Here is an 8,548-nt window from a genome sequence, read left to right as displayed (position 1 = left end):
TACTCTAATGTATCCCCTGGCTTGACATAATCTTACTGAAGTTCATAAATATATTCAGCCTTTGTAGCTCAGAAAACCTGGTCTTTAAAGTGTTACCCAAATGATCAACTACTAACATTCAAAGTGTACCCGAGGCAACATGTGACATGACAAGATAAACAGTTGTATGTAGAGTGCAAAACAGATTAATAGCCAGGCTGTTTTACTTGTTTTATTTTGCTGCCTGAAAGAGTTAATTTTCGTCATGGAAGTGGCAGCTTCTGTCTTGCCGGTACCTTATTAAGAATGTAGTAAATTTCTCTGGTAAAAAAACTACAGACATAAAAGATTCCCTGGTAGAATTAAACTTCTTAGTGCAGGGAGAGATAAAAAAACAAAGGTCAATAGTTCAAGTATTTTCACTCAGGGACACTTAATTGGCTGCCACTGAGCAGAGATAACAAAACATTCAATCTACTGCTGGTCTGAGGGTTGACTCTGTCTGTTCTCCCCATTCGTCGCTTCTGTTTATCCGAGATTTTTCTTGGTCTGTCACTTCGAGCCTTAACTTGAACTGAGCCTGTGGTCTTCCATTTCCTCAATATGTTCCTAACTGTGGAAACAGACATCTGGAATCTCTGAGACACAGCTTTCTGTATCCTTCCCCTAAACCATGATGGTGAACAATCTTTGTCTTCAGGTCATTTGAGAGTTGTTTTGAGACGCCCAGGTTGCTACTCTTCAGAGAAATTTAAAAGAAGAGGGAAACTTACAATTAACCCCCTTAAATACTCTTTCTTATACTGTAATTGGATTCACCTGTGTATGTAGGTCAGGGGTCACTGAGGTTTTCTAGCCAATTTGAGTTCCAATAATTAGTTCTAAAGGTTTTGGAATCAATAAAATGACACTTGCCTAATTTTATTTAAACAATTATTGTGCATTTTCTGTAAATGCAATAAACTTCATTTCACTTCTCAAATATAACTGTGTGTGTCTCCTATATGATATATTTAACTGACATTTTTATCATAACAACCAATGATTTATACAGGAAAATCATGATGATTAACCTTCCTGGCGGTAAGCCCGAGCTGAGCTCGGGGTAAGCCGCCGGAAGGCACCGCTCAGGCCCCGCTGGGCCGATTTGCATAATTTTTTTTTTGCTGCACGCAGCTAGCACTTTGCTAGCTGCGTGCAGTGCCCGATCGCCGCCGCTACCCGCCGATCCGCCGCTATCCGTCGCGCCGCAGCCGCCCCCCCCCCCCCCCCAGACCCCGTGCGCTGCCTGGCCAATCAGTGCCAGGCAGCTCTATGGGGTGGATCGGAATCCCCTTTGACGTCACGACGCCGATGACGTCGGTGACGTCATCCCGCCCCGTCGCCATGGCGACGGGGGAAGCCCTCCGGGAGATCCCGTTCTTTGAACGGGATCTCCGGATCTCCGATCGCCGGCGGCGATCGGAGGGGCTGGGGGGATGCCGCTGAGCAGCGGCTATCATGTAGCGAGACTTTGTCTCGCTACATAAAAAAAAAAAAATTTAAAAAAAAAGATTTGCTGCCCCCTGGCGATTTTTTTGCAAACCGCCAGGAGGGTTAACAACATTGCCCAAACTTTTGCATCCCACTGTAACTACACATACAGAAAGAGGGGAGATCCTGGGGAACTTATTGGCCATTATATATTGGCCATGGGCAGAACGGTGGCGTAGTGGTTATCTCTCTCTCCTTGCAGCGCTGGGTCCCTGGTTCGAATCCCAGCCAGGGCACTATCTGCAAAGAGTTTGTATGTTCTCTCCGTGTCTGCGTGGGTTTCCTCCGGGCACTCCGATTTCCTTCCACATTCCAAAAACATACAGATAAGTACATTGGCTCCCACTAAAAATTGGCCCTAGACTACAGTATTTACACTACATAATATAGACATATGGCAATGGTAGGGATTAGATTAGAGCTCCTTTGAGGGACAGTTAGTGACAAGACAATATATATATATACACTGTACAGCGCTGCGTAATATGTCTGCGCTATATTAATAATAATAATTATACACAAAGCACTAAAAATTACAGATTTCAAGCTCGAAAAAAAATGTACACATGTTTAGGGCCTTTAAAACTTGCACATCAGGCTGCAAACTGAAATGGAAAGATATCTTTACTAACATTAGATTACAAAAATTACTTGTGTACCACTGATAAATCATATCACTTGTTTAGCAAAGGTGGGATATCACATTATGTCCTTTGACTTTGTCATGTGTGATTCAACAAAATCATCAATTTCATTAAGATTTAAATTTTGCCCAAAAGATTTCCCATACCAATATAACTCATAAGAACTGAACATTTATTATTATTATTTTTTAAGGGGACCCAAACTCTTCCACCGCAGATAATAAAATGTCTTCATAGCTGCTTAGAAATACACTGCTGCATGTTCTGTGTTTGTGTCTAGGAAAATAAGACTAATTAGCTGATATCAACAAGTGTAAATCAGGGCTGTTATCTGTGCCTGAGCTGTGCTCTGTAATATAAATAAACACTGAAGCTTAACCCTTTCTGGGCTTTCAGGAATGTGCAGGAAGTTAACACTGACAGGGTGTGGTGGCAGCCTTTGCATCCTTTTTTTGCTTTACCACTGCTCCTGGGGTCACCTGGAAAAACACTAAATAGGCATTTTTTCTAAAATATAAGTTTTACTGGCAGCAGTGCAATGCCTAATAGGCCTCAATACCCAATAGTACAATATGCTAACTACATCGGTTAGGGAGAGGAAACAGGGAGAAGTAAGGGTTATGTTAGGTAAGAAGTTAAGGATAGGTTAGGGGAGTTGGGAGGATAAAACATGCTTATTGAGGTGTATCCATTTCTCCTGTAGCTGCCACCAAACTTGTTAGGCAGTAATATTATCAGCATGTGAATCACATGGTCACCCCTTCTTCCTCAGTGAGTGCTGTGAGAAGTTCTCACAGAATAAATAAAGTGTTTGTAATGACAGATTTTTTTTAATTAAGTTCAGCTGAAGTTTGAGTTTGAGAAACATGGCAGGGGCTGGCTCTTCACAAAGTTTCCAGGACAGAAGTCATCCCTGCCCACTCCACCATACATCATGGTTCACAACCATCAACCACAATATCAAACTAGAACTTGGCGGAATTTAAATTTCCGCATTTCTGATCGGAAATCGGTATTTCCGACGGGAACTCTGAAATCTGATATCGGCAGAAATCCCGCATTACAGCAACTCCGTAATTTTAAACCAATCACAGAACTCTGAAGCATTGGACCAACCAGAGAATGCAGAGTCAACTCAGAAGTATTTGGCCAATCAGAGAATGTAAAAAATGACCAAAACAAGGCTACTCGGAAATTGGAACCTGGAAATTGGAAAATGAAAATCGGTAATCCGCTGAATCAGTGATGGAAATCAGAATTTCCACAGAATCTTTTGGATGGCTTTTCCGACCATCCCTATATAAAACCACTAACAACATTGACTTACTTTGCACTATTCGAAAAATCGAATGGAAACTTCCATTGATCCGTCGTGTTGCAGCACAGATCTCTGGGAGATTTGATCAGAGTCTTTGAATCTGGAATAGAGCTTAAAAATCGAGTGTGTAGCTATTTTTACAGATGCTGATTTGTTTTGCCAACAGTATTAAAATACACAGCTGGGCTTGTACTAATCACAGACCTGGACCCCCTCCCCCCCCCCCCCCCCCCCCCCCCCCCACACACACACACACACACACACTACTTCTTTCATCAAAAAGTTAAGTAGCAAACAGGTCTTCATATCCACTTACTTCTTTGGGCTAGATTCACTTTGGCCCCCAAAATGTTCTGTTTAACAGAACTAAAGGGAACAGATCTGAACGGATGTAAACGGATCGGTTTGTTCCATTCTAATGAATAAAACACAAGTTTGGGTCCTGTATGATGATTCCCGATCGGCCAAACTAATTGGATGCCAATGGGTTCACCGAGCGTGTGACAGCTGGGAACGGAACACACGGATGAAAAACTGATGCCCAGTGTAACAAAATGATCCATTTGCAACTATTGAAACAGTTTATTCGGATTACGCATAATTGAAATTTCCACATTTCCGATTGGAAATCAGCAATTCCGATCCAAAATTGGATTTACACAGAAATACCGTATAACCGCAACTCGGTAATTTTAGCCCAATTACAGATCTCTGGAGCATTGGACCAATCAGAGGATGCAGAATTTTACTGTGAAAATCGGATTACCACTGTCATTTTACATAAGTCACAAAACCCGGATACTACCGAGTATGCCCAAGTCTTGTGATTGACCTAAAATTTCAATGGTATTAGGATTACTGCGGTAAAATTCGGCATTCTGTGATTGGTCACCTCAGAGCCAATCAGAGGATGCAAAAAAATAAAAGTCTCCCTGGAAATCAGAAAACGGAAATCGGAAACCAGCAAAACTGGTAATTGCCATTTCCAGCCATCCCTATTTGAAACTGAAAACAGATGAGTTTTTACAGGATTAGTTTTCGATTTGTGCAGTGTGAACCGAGTCTTATACTGTAGATAATAATAAAAATAAAATAACGCCCATCTGGCCTACAAACACAGTGCAGATACTGGTGACCTAGGAAGAACTTTGCTCACTTACCAAAATAAAGTTCTACATTCCTTGCTCCAAGTAACCATCCAGATTCCACGCTACAACTGTGTATAAGTCATTCCACACGCATAGCCTCCCATGCTTTGAGTTTCATCCCGTTTGGATTACACTGAACATTTGCTTTAAAGGGTTTCCAAGTGTAAACGCCAGTTGGTGAGTTGAAGACTAAGCCATTTGATTTGACACCCACCAACAACAGCAGTTAAATATTGGTATTTGTATCAAATAACCAAACAGACAGACAGCAATGCTGACAAAGTCTGGGAATTCGAATACATCTGGACATAATAATCTCATTGATCTTAAAGGGATTCAGATTCTAAAAGAAATATGTGAATCACTCATGCTGTATAGAAATGTTTTTCAACACTATTGCTGTGTGTAGCCCATTATGAAATCCGATGCTGTATATACCATGTGCCTCTGGAGTAAGTATCCCCAGTAAACCTTGTCAGGTATGGTGGTACACATGTATTTTGTATAAAAGCTTTCCATACATTACCCAATTCTTTGTAATCTGCTAAATACCTAAAGAGGAACTGAATTGAAAATAATGTATTGAATAAAATAGCTTTTTTTTTTTACAGTATTTATTTATACATTATTTAGTCAGTGTTTGGCCATTGTAAAATGTTTCCTCTCCCTGGAATTCTAAAATGTATCTCAGGTTGCAATATCTTTAGTCCTGCCAGGTGATCTCTGCAGAATGTTCATTTACTGAGAGTTGTAGCATTCCGCAGAGTTGCAAACCATACCTTTTACCTCTTATAGGTGTTTAATTAATAGTCATGACTGAAGCCCTCTCCAACATATGGCTGAATTGCTCAACCTCTGCTTAATTAAGTATTGCAGACTAGGGGCTTGTTTCACTAAACTGTGATAACTCATAACACGTCCGTTTTCGTGCGCAATAACATCTAAAGTAAGGCCTTGTTCACATTGCGTTCCGTCCGCATCGGGCTGTTTTTGAGGCGTCTTTTTTTTTTCCTATTCCCGGCGCTTGGGTGGGCAATTCGTTTTTGTGCTTAGCGGTTCTCTAAGCGATTTTTCCGAGCAGTTTTGCAATTCACTCCCGGCGCAAGTCAGAAAGTGAACTCTTTGACCCGGAAAATAATAAATACAATGTATTTATTCTTAAAACCGCGAATGCAATTGCTGCACAAAGCGATTTTGTGAGCGTTTTGTGTTTCTCCTATACTTTCTATTGAGGCAGAATCGCCTCAAAAATTGCCCACGCAGCGCTTTACTGAATGGACAGCGCACGACCCGTGATGATATGAACCTTCTCATAGACATTCATTGCACAAGCATTTGGTGGGCGATTTTAAAAATCACCCGCGTGTAAAAAAAAACCGAAAACGCCTCTAGTGTAAACGAGTCCTTAGGGGAAATGTTCACAAGACTTCCAGAGACATTCTTCCTCATCGCTATTACTCATTTTCTACCCCAGCCAGTGAAAAACGTGGGAGTATCCTATGTTACAGTCTTTATTATTATTATTATTCATATTATTATTATGATTTAGTATTTATATAGCGCTGACATCTTCCACAGAGCTGTACATAGTATATTGTCTTGTCACTTAACTGTCCCTTTGAGGGGCTCACAACAATTAATCTCTACCATAGTCCTATGTGTCATGTACTGTATGTATCATGGTATAGGGGCAAATTTTTAGGGAAAGGCCAATTAACTTATCTATATGTTTTTGGGTTGTGGGAGGAAATCAGAGTGCCTGGAGAAAACCCACACAGACAAAGGGCTCGTTTCCACTGTAGCGGTACGGAATCGCCTGGATTCCACCGCTGAAGAAATCGCATGCGGCTGCGTTTCCCCATGCGGATTTCCCCGCGATTTCGCATGCGATTTCGCATGGCAAGGAGCCAGGCGAATTTAACCATGTCACTGCCTGTGTAAAGTTCTATTGCCTTTCATGAGAAATCGCATGCGAAATCGCGGGGAAATCCGCATGACAAAGCCGCATGCGATTTCCCTATTGAATGCATTAGCGGCGATTCGCCCGCATTTCTGCCGCACGCGAAATCTGATGACCCTGTCGTGCAGATTTTTCCCGCACCGAAAAACGCAGCCGCCGCCGCACACGTGGAAACAGCCCCATCCACTAACATTGAGTATGCAAATCTGCATGCAGTGCCCGCATGCGGATTCGCTATAGTGGAAACGAGCCCAAAGGGAGAACAGACAAATTCCATGCAGATAGTGCCCCGGCTGGGATTGGAACCAGGACTCTGAGCTGCAAGGCAAGAGAGCTACTGTCACCATTAGGAACCATGTTAAATAAGTGTTTTTTCATGCGCACCTACATGTTTGCACGACTTTTCTGGACACTTAATCAGCAGCAAGGAGTGGAGGGTGTGACAAAATTAAAATGAAGCAGAAGTGACACTTCATATATGCTAATATCAACTCCGAATGCATCTAAGATGAAAGCACAGCAGGAGTACAGCCGCATAGTGCATACAGACAAAGATGTAGCTTCATCTTCCCATGTCTCTCCTCCCAACTTGCACAGTGCTCACAATGTCGACTAGAGTGCCAGCATTAGATGGTGATGCACGTTGCTCCACGCGCTACCGGCCTTTTGTGCATCAGGCAACTTACCCTGAACAAAGGTTACAAACATTTTACAGTAGAATCCCATTATAGTAAACTCTGATATACTAAACCTCAGACTACAGTAAACGCAGTCCATAGGTCCTAACCATGCACCTGTATAAATATATAATGTATGATGAATCCTGATATAGTAAACTACTTGGCTTGGCGAGGGCTGTAATTACAGGGCAGGAGATTTGGGCGCAGCCGGTGCCACCATAGACCATAATAGGAATTACGCCTATATCGGCGCTCAGTGTGTAACTCTTTTTTTTTTTAAAGTGAATTTTTATTGGTTTTTAAATACCAAGAACATACAATCATCAAATAAGCATCAAATACAGGACACTATAGGCAATAAAGAGAAAGAACAAGGTACCAATCCATGTAATGTTGATACAAGACTATACCAGATGGAGCGGGTAACAAACAATAACTACGGTTTATCCAAATGAATTAGCTGAGCATAGGTAAGCCACATTAATGAGTAGCAGAACAGATATATTGGGTTCGAAAAAAAACAGAAACAAATAGCAATTAGGGCTGATGCAGATCTTGCACTGCTACATTGATGTCAAAATTGGGAATCGTGGTTTCCGAGGCATCTACCCAAGTGTGCCATATTCTATTAAACTTATTAAACTGGTTGCGGGATTGATATGTAATTTTATAGAAGGGAAGAGCTAAGCTGACCAGTTTCCGCCAATCTGATAAGGTGGGGATCGTGGGTAATTTCCATTTAACTAATGATCAGTGAGTAACATCGGCGCCGTCAGAAGACGGTGACGGAGCTGAAGTTACTTTTAACACTGTAATTCGGCCTCCAGCATTAGCTGGAAGCCTAAATACATAATTCCCACTATCTATGTCCACTTGGAGGGGGAATAGTAATTAGCGCCGCGGGGACTTGAGCAGCAGCAGCATAAGCCATATACCGGCTATATCCTGCGCCCAAATCTCCCGGCAGCGATTTCATATGTCCCTTGGAGTTTACTATAAAGGGATTCTACAGTACTATAACAGCATTAGGGTTGGTTCAAATCTGGGCCAACAATATTCTCTGTATGGAGTTTTTATGTTCTCCTTCTGTCTGCGTTAGTTTCTTCTGAGCACTTCGATTCCTGCCCACATCCCAAAAACACACAGATAAGTTACTGAATTCCCCAAATTGGCCTCCAAGTCTGCAATAGGGACATATGACATGACGATGAAGGGATTAGCTTGTGAGCTCCTTTGAGGACAGTTAATGACATGACTATGTACTCTGTACTGTGGAAGATGTCAGG

At 41.9% G+C, this 8,548-nt stretch overlaps 1 protein-coding gene across 2 annotated transcripts in view; it reads right to left on the bottom strand.

The window, feature by feature from the left end:
* The window catches only part of LOC137521603 (myocardin-like), a 74,101-nt gene that overhangs the window by 40,327 nt on the left and 25,226 nt on the right, over positions 1-8,548 (bottom strand). The gene's annotated exons all lie outside the window — the stretch shown is intronic.

The sequence above is a fragment of the Hyperolius riggenbachi genome, chromosome 6, assembly GCF_040937935.1.
Source record: "Hyperolius riggenbachi isolate aHypRig1 chromosome 6, aHypRig1.pri, whole genome shotgun sequence".
Taxonomy (NCBI): Eukaryota; Metazoa; Chordata; class Amphibia; order Anura; family Hyperoliidae; genus Hyperolius; species Hyperolius riggenbachi.
The sequence above is the reverse complement of the archived record's forward strand: the minus strand, read 5'-3'. Positions and strand labels throughout refer to the sequence as shown.